Consider the following 13,470-nt stretch of genomic DNA (forward strand, 5'->3'; position numbering starts at 1 on the left):
AACTACGATCTCGCATCAAAAGTGTTCTATAACACATTGATTGGAACATGATGCACCGAACGTCGGAAGAACTTCATTATCGACTTGCTATCTGCAGAGTCAGTAGGTGGAACGTACGATTTTTTTCTGTGTGAGTGCGCAAAGCCCTGTGACAATATATCAAATTAATATAACTGTAGCAAATTGCCACAACTGTTTATAATAAACTTTTACGTTATTTTAATGCATATGTGTGTCCCTATCAACAAGGGCTTTATTTTTCAGTATACTTATTGGAATTATTATTTAAGACTTTTAAACAACTGTAATTTTTGTTGTTATCTGGACCGTTGTGAACCATCTGCCTTCTGCGTGTAGTAGAATGTAGCTCCGATACAATAATCCCTTCGTCTTCAACATCTAATCACAAGCATATCCACTGACTGAAATTAAGCCACTTTGCCGTTATGTTTCGAGAGTAGTTACGCTTCGCTCTTTAATGGAGAAAAACTCCCATGAAATCGCAGCTTAAAGCTCATAAGGTCCGAAGTGCCCTAATTGCTGCTGAAAAAGTCAGTAATATCTCTGCCGGAAAATGCTGCTCCCACGTTCTCGCCGTGACCTCAAGACAATGGATTCACTTTGAGTGCAGCACACGAAGATGGTGAAAGGCACACCTTTGCGCCTTAAAACTTGACGTTTTCGGCTAAAGGGAGACAACCCTGACAGATGGTAGCCTCATAGCGGCCAGCGCACCTGATAACTACTTCAGCTATGGAATGTGCAACAGCGCGGTTATTTGTGTTTCCTCCTACAGAAATCAGTTCCAGTCTTCTTCTGAATTCAGGTCCACTCGGCTTCGCTGTTAAAAACTATGATGTTCCTCTGCTGGAAAACCTGTCTTAGAACAAATCGCCGGCCGGTGTGGCCAAGCGGATAAAGGCGCTTCAGTCTCGAACCGCGCGACCGCTACGGTCGCAGGTTCGAATCCTGCCTCGGGCATGGCTGTGTGTGATGTCCTTAGGTTAGTTAGGTTTAAGTAGTTCTAAGTTCTAGGGGACTGATGACCTCAGATGTTAAGTCCCACAGTGCTCAGAGCCATTTGAACCATTTTTTTCTTAGGACAAATAGCATTATACGAATCTAACGGGTGCAGACAATGTTTTTCAGTATCAGCTTAGCTCAGCGATTAATTGATAGGTAGTGTGGGAATATAAACATCAATACATTGTGACTTGTTTGACACAAAACCAAGCCAATCCCGTGCTAATATTAATTTACATTTCCGTCATTCACACGCAATCACACCCACTCGTACAGTTTGACCGCTGCGAATGTTCAGTTTGCGGTCAGGCCTTGTGCAACACGCCACGCGGATGTTAGTTATTCAAAAGCTACGGTTTACATATTAAAATCAGAATTTCTCGTGTTCTGCCTTTTTCACTCGTTCACGTCAAATTTATAGAACTTCACAGTCAAGTTTTGACCATTATTCCGTAAAGTTTTCACATCTGTTCAGACCTCGGTATATCCTCGTCCGACCATGATAATGGCTGAGATTCGAAATGAATTTAGGTTTCGCAAAGCAATACTTTAGCCCACAAAATAAGCACGAACTTACTCTGCTTGGCTGATACACATCATAACCAATCCGATATTATGATCAAACCGCGTAATCCCGCGTCTTCTACTTTTGGCGAATCACAACTAACAGCTTTTATAAACAGTTTATCAAAGGCACAAATTTATAAAATCCATAAACATCAAAATAACTTCTTTAAATAACAAAATTATCCCAAAATTTATCTTTTTTTCTCAGCTCCATAAAGTCGCTAGTTTCAGTTACCTATTTCTCTTAACTGTGATTCACTCCCTCAGTTCACAGTTCTCGCGCTAGCGTACACTCGGTTAATAGACATAACAATACTCATTTATTTAATACTTCACATTCACACAACCATTCACGCTAATAATTAAACAAATAGCAAAACTTAATGAAAGTTGCAATAATCTCAGTAAATACAGTTCTGTTTCCCAAATAAACAGTTTTAACTACTTCATAATTTCACAGTCCGTGAGCTGCTGACACCTTTCGGTCACAGTCGTAACTACTTGCAGCTAGCTACTGGATGCGAGCGCATCTGACATGCGAGACATGATTCATGTATGTAGCTCTCTGCCTACAACCGTCATTAAACAACACTACTGACCATTGAAATTGCTACACAACGAAGATGATGTGCTACAAACGGGAAATTTAACCGACAGGAAGAAGATGCTGTGACATGCAAATGATTAGCTTTTCAGAGCATTAACTCAAGGTTGACCCCGGTGGTGACACCCACAACGTCTTGACATGAGGAAAGTTTCCAACCGATTTCTCATACACTACCAGCAGCTGATCGGCGTTGCCTGGTGAAACGTTGTTGTGATGCCTCGTGTAAGGAGAACAAACGCGTACCATCACGTAGCCTATCACGATTGTAGCCTATCGCGATTGCAGTTTATCGTATCGCGACATTGCTGCTCGCGTTGGTCGAGATCCAATGACTGTTAGCAGAATATGGAATCGGTGGGTTCAGGAGGGTAATACGAAACGCCGTGCTGGATCCCAACGGCCTCGTATCACTAGCAGTCGAGATGACAGACATCTTATCCGCATGGCTGTAACGGATCGTGCAGCCACATCTCGATCACTGAGTCAACAGATGGGGACGTTTGCAAGACAACAACCATCTGCACGAACAGTTCGACGTTTGCAGCAGCTTGGGCTATCAGCTCGGAGACCATGGCTGCGGTTATCCTTGATGCTGCATCACAGACAGGAGCGCCTGCGATGGTGTACTCAACGACGAACCTGGGTGCATGAATGGCAAAACGTAATTTTTTTCGGATGAATCCAGGTTCTGTTTACAGCATCATGATGGTCGCATCCGTGTTTGGCAACATCGCAGTGAACGCACATTGGAAGCGTGTATTCGTCATCGCCATACTGGTGTATCACGCGGCGTGATGGTATGGGGTGCCATTGGTTACACGTCTCGGTCACCTCTTGTTCACACCGACGGCACTTTGAACAGTGGACGTTAGATTTCAGATGTGTTACAATCCGTGGCTCCACCCTTCATTCGATCCCTGCGAAACCCTACATTTGTTTTCCCCGATACTATTCAATCTGTATATTGAGCAAGCAGTAAAGGAAACAAAAGAAAATTTGGGAGTTGGCATTAAAATCGATGGCGAAGGAATAAAAGCTTTGAGGTTCGCCGATGACTTTGGAAAGGACTTGGAAGAGCAATTGAACGGAATGGTCAGTGTCTTGAAAGGAGGGTATAAGATGAACATCAACGAAAGCAAAACGAGGATAATGGAATGTAGTCGAATTAAGTCGGGTGATGCTGAGGAAATTAGATTACAAAATGAGACACTTAAAGTAGTAAAGGAGTTTTGCTATTTGGGGAGCAAAATAACTGATGATGGTCGAACTAGAGAGGATATAAAATGTATACTGTCAATGGCAAGGAAAGCGATTCTGAAGAAGAGAAATTTGCTAACATCGAGTATTGATTTAAGTGTCAGGAAGTCGTTTCTGAAAGTATTTGTATGGAGTGTAGCCATGTATGGAAGTGAAACATGGACGATAGATAGTTTAGACAAGAAGAGAATAGAAGCTTTCGAAATGTGGTGGTAGAGAAGAATGATGAAGATTAGATAGGTAGATCACATAACTAAAGAGGTGGTATTGAATAGAATTGGGGAGGAGTTTGTGGCACAACTTGACTAGAAGATGGGATCGGTTGGTAGGACATGTTCTGAGGCATCAAGGGGTCACCAATTTAGTACTGGAGGGCAGCGTGGAGGGTAAAAATCGTAAAGGGAGACCAAGTGATGAATACACTAAGCAGGATCAGAAGGACGTAGGCTGCAGTAGGTACTGGGAGATGAAAAAACTTGCACAGGATATAGTAGCATGGAGAGCTGCATCAAACCAGTCTCAGGACTGAAGACCACGACAACAACAACAAAAATGCACGACCGCATGTTGCAGGTCCTGTACGGGCCTTTCTGGATACAGAAAATGTTCGACTGCTGCCCTGGCCAGCACATTCTCCAGTTCTCTCACCAATTGAAAACGTCTGGTCAGTGGTGGCCGAGCAACTGGCTCGTCACAATACGCCAGTCACTACTCTTGATGAACTGTGGTATCGTGTTGAAGCTGCATCGGCAGCTGTGCCTGTGCACGCCATCCAAACTCTGTTTGACTCAATGCCCAGGAGTATCAAGGCCTTTATTACGGCCAGAGGTGGTTGTTCTGGGTACTGATTTCTCAGGATGTGTGCACCCAAATTGCGTCAAAATGTAATCACATGTCAGTTCTAGTACAATATATTTGTCCAATGAATATTCGTTTATCATCTGCATTTATTCTTGGTGTAGCAATTTTAATGGCCAGTAGTGTACATGGGCGCGATACAAGGCGCTGTGCCTCATGTAGTTTTCCGTACTGGAGGGAAGAGTTGTTCAGCCCCTATACGAAAGGCGACGACGACGAAATCGCAGCTCTCATTTTGCAGAAATGTGACCTCATTGTGCTTGCATCTCATCACCCGCGCACGGGGTCCTGGCTTCGATCCCCGGCGGGCTCAGGGATTTTCCCTGCCTCGAGATAACTGGGTATCGTGGTATTATCATCATCTTCATCATCATTCATCTCCATTACGGTCGGAGGAAGGCAATGGCAAACCACCTCCGCTACGACCTTGCCTAGTCGGCGGTGCGGGTCTCCCGCAACGTTCCCTACGCTCCTAGGAGTATGAAACCTCATCATCATCATCAACTTAACCTGTGAAATAGTTCAGCTATTCTGTCCTGGGAAAGTGTTCTGGGTAGTGTAGCTATATCAACTACACTCGATCCTCCGTCCCATAACTTTCATTCGTGTCTCATGTGCAATATGTACATGGCAATTCAAATTTCCGGTACACCTTTATACACTCGTACATCCGCTGTCCCTCGTTGTCGTCAGGTGAGACATTAGTTGGAGGGACTAACATGTTTTGACTCGTATTGGAACGTGGGCCTTAAATATTTAAAATTAATGCCCCGTGAATTATTATTTTAGCCATCATTCAGTTTATTGACTGGCGTCTTAATGGCATATTCAAACATTTCCGTCGCTGACAGTTTTATTCTGTGTATGACTGGAATAGTGTTGTTGTTGAGCACTCTCAACACACACACACACACACACACACACACACACACACACACACACACAAACACACACACACAAATGTTCCCTGAAATTCAGCACACTTTTAGTAAATTATTGATCCTCCTTCAAACATAATTCTTCCAGTAATTGTGATACGTAATGGCCAGAGAACTACCTATGTATGTGACTTCATCAATATCTGAATAATTACGCTTCCAAGACGGTTATAGATGAGTTATGAATTATCATTAATCTGGTTTATGCAAGTCAGTGAGATACAGTGGAAGTGGTCCACATTTTAGTAGATTCATTTCAACCACATACACACACGCACATACAAACACACACACACACACACATTTTTTCGTACAGTGTGCAAGCCGTTGATAGGTGCTAGGCGTTTCCACAGATTGTGTTCTGATGTTATAACTCACTGGCTTAGAGTCACCATAACACCACTTACGTATCTGCATGGCGAAGAATAAATTTTACGGAGCCGCATGATAATCCCATAGGCAATAATCTTTCTTCATAATGCGTATGACGTAGCACGGACTTTGGCTATATTCAAAAAGACCCATAAGCTGGTAATAATAAAACTACGTGCCTCAGTAAATTATGACTGTTCTATTAACCCGAATATGCCCGTGTTTAGGGAGCTACAGTACCATAAAACTCAAACATATTGTAGTTGTACTGTAATCCCTGGGTGTACTTCTGATCACAATTTCCTCGATCTGTTTTCGAGCTAAATGTATTCTAATGCTGATCTGATCTGTCCATATAAATTAATATTAGTGATGGGACTATAATTAAAGAATTCAGTTAATGCCAAAAGTTTCAGCAGTCGTAGATCAAAATTCTACATCTGTGGCAACACCGCTCACAGGTCAGACTTGGTGGTCCAGTAGTAAAATGCATGCTTGGAAACCTAAAGGTTGCACACAGAATATTTCAGTCTGCCTTTAACGTAGTCCTCAAACAAACAAACCAACACCATCCAAACAGGCCTTGAAGGCCCAACGGTGCCCACCGACCGCCTTGTCATCCTCAGCCCATAGGCGTCACTGGATGTGCATACGGAGGGGTATGGCCCTCCCGGCCATTGTCAGTTTTTGTGTGATATATGAAAATTTGTGTCGGACCGGAACACGAACCCGAATTTCTCGCCTATCCATTTAGGCTGTCCCAGCACGCCTCCCTGACCGACCCAAACGACCGATGTCATCGCTTGTTCACGCCCTGCACTCGCACAGCTGCTGTGATTCTCGCACAGGAAGAGACTTCTATTTATTGAAGCATGTTCTGCTGTGCAACTGAAGTTTAATTGTATTGCCAATTGCGAATATATGTCTTTTTTGTGTGGAGCATGTACGATAACAGTGAAACCAAGGCGTCGGACTGTTGCAGAGGTCGCAGCGTTCTTGTGTGATCTGGCATTCCCGTACTGAAGTAGAGTGTGCTCCATGTGAGGACATATTCTTTGAACTCGAAACTCGATTGCAGCATACTATTTCACACGCACCGACATAGCTACATTACATGCCGCCATGTTACACGCTACAATTCTGAAACCTCTAACTGAAGAGGACTGCAGATGTGTAGACATGAAGAATAAAGACGTAGAGCGTTAATATTGTTTTATGTAATAGGTTTTAAGAGTTCTCACAATAAAAAAATCCGAAGGCATAACTTTTCAGCCCTACCTCGTTTTAAGTAAGGTTATAGGAAAAATTCGTAATGCAGATATGGGAGCAGGTTACGTTTGAATCAGATTTTCACGTCTTGATTTGCACCTTAACATATGATTATAAATAACTTTTAACTAGTAAGAAGTCAAATCTACGTGGCGTGTCTTTGTGAGCGTTCAATACTATTGTTCAGACATTGTGGTGGATAGCTGACTAATTCTGTAAGCCATCTCAGCGAACAATTCTTTCGTTGGTGGAAGTGCCAGTAGTGTTAGAACGAAACAGGTGTTTCTCGCCTTCACTTGCCACCAAAAGTTCGTGTTTTAAGTGGTGATTCGCCCGCACACTCACTAGTTCGGGGTGTCGATTGATCCTTAAAGCTTACGAATCCATTCTCTACATTGGCTCCAAGTTCTTTAGGAGCTGCCGTACCTTCGATCTCGCCAGTCCATGACGCTTAATTCTTAATGTTAGCGTAAAGTACAAAAATATACAGACCTCCTCTTTAATAAAATGACACCTCAAAGAGCTGGTCTACAATCTGACATTGTTAGTGAATGTTTTTTATTAACTGCTGAGCTTCCTAACCCACCTAGTAGAGTGACAATGTCAATTGTTAGTTCCAGTTTTTATTCGAGTGTAGTCTACATCTGTATTCGACAACCAACTCACGGCGTGAGAGGGAATATTCTTGTAGTGGTACGGTCATATCACCAACCCCATACACTTCACAGTTGCAGTCGTGAATAGTACAATGGAAGAACAATTCTCGATAAACCTTCGGTGCTCTGTACGTATGCTTGCATAACATCAGCAGTAAGTCTTTCCGTGACATACAAAGCCTCTCTTCTAACCTCTACCACTGCAGTCTGCTGAGCACCTCCGTAGTGTCCCTGATCGTCGGTTCTTCTCTCTCTCTCTCTCTCTCTCTCACTCTCTCTCTCTCTTTGTGTGTGTGTGTGTGTGTGTGTGTGTGTGTGTGTGTGTGTGTGTTCGTGTGTGTGTGTTCGTGTGCGTGTGCGCGTGTGCGTGTGCGTGTGTGTTCAGTTAATTTACCCTTGTAGTGGTCGAAAGTTTAAGGCATTACATGGTACTCAGAAACAGTCTGGAAGGCTTCCGAGGATGTTGCAGGGGGAAGTTGTCCTGAGAAGTACTGTTAAAAAGTTCGGTACGTTGTACCGTTTCCGAGTTATTTAGCACTGACGCCAGTCAATTAGGTCGTCTTGCGTGCAAATTCAAGCACTAGCAGACTCTAAAATTGCGCTAATGCACAGACATCTATGGATCCTTGCATTTTGCCGGCCGCGGTGGTCTCGCAGTCAAGGCGCTCAGTCCGGAACCGCGCGACTGCTACGGTCGCAGGTTCGAATCCTGCCTCGGGCATGGATGTGTGTGATGTCCTTAGGTTAGTTAGGTTTAAGTAGTTCTAAGTTCTAGGGGACTGATGACCACAGAAGTTAAGTCCTATAGTGCTCAGAGCCATTTGAACCATTTTTTTTTTATCCTTGCTTTAACACTTATTCAAATGGTAATTGCCAGTTAAAATGTGCCTCTTTCGGAAGCGATAAATTTAAGCTAGGTGAGAAATAGATACTCATAATATTACAATGAAAGCGTATGGATCAAACTTGGCTTTGATGCGGGTAGAGCAGCCTGCTCATTCAGCTGACAATGTGCGGCGGCTTGCCTGCCTGGCTAACAGGGAAGCATGGTGTCAGGTTAGAAGCGAAATGCCTACACCTTTGACATACTGTGCAAGCGAGCAGCGTCTGTCTGCGGCCGTAGCCTAGAGTCCCGCATTGGCGGCGCGGCTAAAGGCGCTTCAGCAAACAAGTGCCATCTCTCGCTCATCGGAAGAATGTGTCCGCTTCTCCGTCTGCACAACAAGAATCTTCTCCCGGCTATATCACAAGTGTTCCCCTAAGGCGATCCCTTTGCGTACCTATATTCTTGGGCGTTGCCACATATATTTCGATTCTCTGGCTCTTATTCTTTTCCGGAGCAGACATTTTATGTTGATTGACATGATCAATCGGTGCAGGAGGCGATCTATAAATGTGCACTGTATCCTTCTTATGAAAACTTTCATGTATTTGCCAATCACGGTGTGTTAACATATTAGGGTGCACCCATCTGCAGGTGGTCGCTCATGTCGGCACCAATGACGTGTGTTGCTATGGCTCGGAGGAAATCCAGTCTGACTTCCGGCGACTATCTGATTTGGTGAAGACTGCCAGTCTCGCTAGCGGGATGAAAGCAGAGCTCACCGTCTGCAGCATCGTCGACAGGACTGACTGCGGACCTTTGGTACAGAACCGAGTGGATGGTCTGAATCAGAAGCTGAGACGGTCCTGCGACAGTGTGGGCTGCAGATTCATCGACTTGCGCCAATGGGTAATGGGGTTTCGGGTTCCGCTGGATAGGTCAGGAGTCCATTACACACAGCAGGCCGACTGGGCGGTTTTTTAGATCAGATGGCAAGTACAGAAAGGGCAACAGCCTCAATGGGTGCGGGGCAAAGTCAGGACATGCGGGGACCAAGCAGCAATCGGTATTGTAATTGTAAACTGTCGAAGCTGCGTTGGTGAAGTACCGGAACTTCAAGCGCTGATAGAAAGCACCGACGCTGAAATCTTTATAGGTACGGAAAGCTGGCTGAAGCCAGAGATAAATTCTGCCGAAATTTTTACAAAGGCACAGACGGTGTTTAGAAAGGATAGATTGCATGCAACCGGTGATTGCGTGTTTGTCGCTGTTAGTAGTAGTTTATCCTGTAGTTAAATAGAAGTGGGTAGGTCCTGTGAATTATTATGGGTGGAGGTTATACTCAACAATCGAGCTAGGTTAATAATTGGCTCCTTTTACCGACCTCCCGACTCAGCAGCATTAGTGGCAGAACAACTGAAAGAAAATCTGGAATACATTTCACATTAATTTCCTCAGCATGTTTTAGTCTTAGGTGGAGATTTCAATTTACCAGATATAGACTGGGACACTCAGATGTCTAGGACGGGTGGTAGGGACAGAGCATCGAGTGACGTTATACTGAGTGCACTATCCGAAAATTACCTCGAGCAATTAAACAGAGAACCGACTCGTGCAGGTAACATCTTGGACCTACTGATAACAAACAGACCCGAACTTTTCGACTCTGTAAGCGCAGCACAGGGAATCAGTGATCATAAGGCCGTTGCAGCATCCCTGAATATGGAAGTAAATAGGAATATAAAAAAAAAGGGAGGAAGGTTTATATGTTTAGCAAGAGTAATAGGAGGCAGATTTCAGACTACCTATCAGATCAAAGCGAAAATTTCTGTTCCGACACTGACAATGTTGAGTTTTTATGGAAAAAGTTCAAGGCAATCGTAAAATGCGTTTTAGACAGGTACGTGCCGAGTAAAACTGTGAGGGATGGGAAAAACCTATAGTGGTTCAACAACAAAGTTTGGAAACTACTGCGAAAGCAGAGAGAGCTTCACTGCAAATTTAAATGCAGCCAAAACCTCTCAGACAAACAGAAGCTAAACGATGTCAAAGTTAGCGTAAGGAGGGCTATGCGTGAAGCGTTCAGTGATTTCGAAAGTAATATTCTATGTACCGACTTGACAGAAAATCCTAGGAAGTTCTAGTCTTACGTTAAATCAGTAAGTGGATCGAAACAGCATATCCAGACACTCTGGGATGATAATGGCATGGAAACAGCTGAAATACTAAACATCTTTTTCCAAAGCTGTTTCACAGAGGAAGACCGCACTGCAGTTCCTTCTCTAAACCCTCACACGAACAAGAAAATGGCTGACATCGAAATAAGTGTCCAAGGAATAGAAAAGCAACTGAAATCACTCAACAGAAGAAAATCCACTGGACCTGATGGGATACCAATTCGATAATACACAGAGTACGCGAAAGAAGGTTCCAAATGATTGGAAAAGAGCACAGGTAGTTCCAGTTTTCAGATGCACAAAACTTTAAGCCTATATCTCTGACATCGATCTGTTGTAGAATTTTAGAACATGTTTTTTGCTTGCGTATCATGTCATTTCTGGAAACCCACAATCTACTCTGTAGGAATCAAAATGTATTCCGGAAACACTGATCGTGTGAGACTCAACTCGCCTTATTTGTTCATGGGACCCAGAAAATATTAGATACAGGCTCCCAGGTAGATGCCATTTTTCTTGACTTCCGGAAGGCGTTCGATACAGTTCCGAACTGTCACCTGACAGACAAAGTAAGAGCCTTCGTAATATCAGACCAGATGTGTGGCTGGATTGAACATTTCTTAGCAAACAGAACACAGCATGTTGTTCTCAATGGAGAGACGTCTACAGACGTTAAAATAACCTCTGGCGTGCCACAGGGGAGTGTTATGGGACCATTGCTCTTCAGGTAATGTATTGCGAATACATAGAAAGAAGGATTCTTAATGTATGATTATATGATAGCGGAACAAACACTGGTAGCAGTTACTTCTGTAAAATGTCTGGGAGTATGCGTACGGAAGGATTTGAAGTGGAATGATCATATAAAATTAATTGTTGGTAAGGTGGGTGCCAGATTGAGATTCATTGAGAGAGTCCTTACAAAATGTAGTCTATCAACAAAGGAGGTGGCTTACGAAACTCTCGTTCGACCTATACTTGAGTATTGCTCATCAGTGTGGGATCCGCACCAGGTCGGGTAGACATAGAGAAGACCAAAGAAGAGCGGCGCGTTTCGTCACAGGATTATTTGGTAAGAGTGATAGCGTTGCGGAGATGTTTAGCAAACTCAAGTGGCAGACTCTGCAAGAGAGGCGCTCTGCATCGCGGTGTAGCTTGCTGTCCAGATTTTCAGAGGGTGCGTTTCTGGATGAAATATCGAATATATTGCTTCCCCCTACTTATACCTCCGAAGGAGATCGCGAACGTAAAATTAGAGAGATTCGAGCGCGCACGGACTCTTTCCGGCAGTCGTTCTTCCCACGAACCATACGCGACTGGAACGGGAAAGGGAGGTAATGACAGTGGCACGTAAAGTGCCCTCCGCCACACACTGTTGGGTGGCTTGCGGAGCATAAATGTAGATGTAGTCGATTACTTGTTTCGACGAAATGAATTGACTACTCTACGTCTACAAAAGAAAATATGCTGAGGTTACAAGCTCAGTCCATCATAAAAACACAATGAGACATTCACATAATCGCCATTAAAAAATTACGTACCATAAAACCGGGCAGTGTAGGTACATTATACAATTGTTTAAACAATTCTGTCACAGAAAGGGCATATAATGAGCTGTATGATTTTTAAGTCTCATAAAATACAGTTCATATGAACGGATGAACGCAATACAATAACGAATACGTCTAATAAGTAAAATTAAATGACTACAAAAAAAAAATGGCTCTGAGCACTATGGGACTCAACTGCTGTGGTCATAAGTCCCCTAGAACTTAGAACTACTTAAACCTAACTAACCTCAGGACATCACACACATCCATGCCCGAGGCAGGATTCGAACCTGAGACCGTAGCCGTCGCACGGTTCCGGACTGCGCGCCTAGAACCGCGAGACCACCGCGGCCGGCCAAATGACTACATGCCGTAAAAATGCATACTTTCCAATAAGTAGATGTGCCACCATACTGCATGTACAACATAGAATTTCTATCGCAGAACAAAACAGATACATGTAGCATAATATCGTTTGATGATTTAACGCCATGTTGGCTATGACAGAGTAACTGACGAGTATAACTAAATTACAAAGGAAATGCTAAGTCCTGAGAGGTGCCACCAGTTAGCGTTACGCAGTGTATGACATCAACCAGAAGTAATGTAATACGGTCCCACTTTTGTATAACATTAGAATTAACAAAGCTAATTTAACTACATAGTATGCACCAAGTAATCATTATGGCAAAATTTCACAAAGTGTATGTAAAGAGACACAGTGTGCTGTAATGTGTCGTAGATGGTGGCCAACGACATAGGAATAATTCAATGAAAATATAATTTTTGACTTAAAGATGACATAATACAATGTAAATGTCGTGTGACTAGGGCCTCCCGTCGGATAGATCGTCCGCCTGGTGCAAGTCTTCCGTTTTGACACCACTTCAGCGAATTGTGCGCGTCGATGGGGATGAAATGATGATGATTAGGACAACACAACACCCAGCCCCTGAACGGAGAAAATCTCCGACTCAGCCGGTAATCGAACCTGGGCCTTTAGGATTGATTTTCTGTCGCGCTAACCACTCAGCTACCTGGGGCGGACACCCAATACAATATATACACTATTAATACATTACGTCTTACATGTACAGAATAGAAGTGCCTTTAGAGAAAAAAAAATCGCTGTCGACGTATACAGAGAAACCAACAACACATAAAAAATTAACAGTTATATAATGGCTAATGGCCATAGCAGTTTTGCGCCCTAAAACCAAAAAAGTTATATAATGGGAAATAGTAAGAAAGCCAGAACGCAATCTGGGATAGCAATATAAATACATTTCATATATAAAAGTTTCTTAATTACGTAGATGGAAGTTTGGATAAGTCCGGGAGTAGTTCATGGATAGCCAGAGTGCTTAAGATGA

The 13,470-nt window shown here is 43.4% G+C and overlaps 1 protein-coding gene across 1 annotated transcript in view; it reads left to right on the top strand.

The window, feature by feature from the left end:
- The window catches only part of LOC124606783 (metabotropic glutamate receptor 4-like), a gene marked incomplete at its 3' end in the record, with an annotated part of 1,427,722 nt that overhangs the window by 1,066,268 nt on the left and 347,984 nt on the right, over positions 1 to 13,470 (top strand). The gene's annotated exons all lie outside the window — the stretch shown is intronic.

The sequence above is a fragment of the Schistocerca americana genome, chromosome 3 (assembly GCF_021461395.2).
Source record: "Schistocerca americana isolate TAMUIC-IGC-003095 chromosome 3, iqSchAmer2.1, whole genome shotgun sequence".
NCBI classification, from domain to species: domain Eukaryota; kingdom Metazoa; phylum Arthropoda; class Insecta; order Orthoptera; family Acrididae; genus Schistocerca; species Schistocerca americana.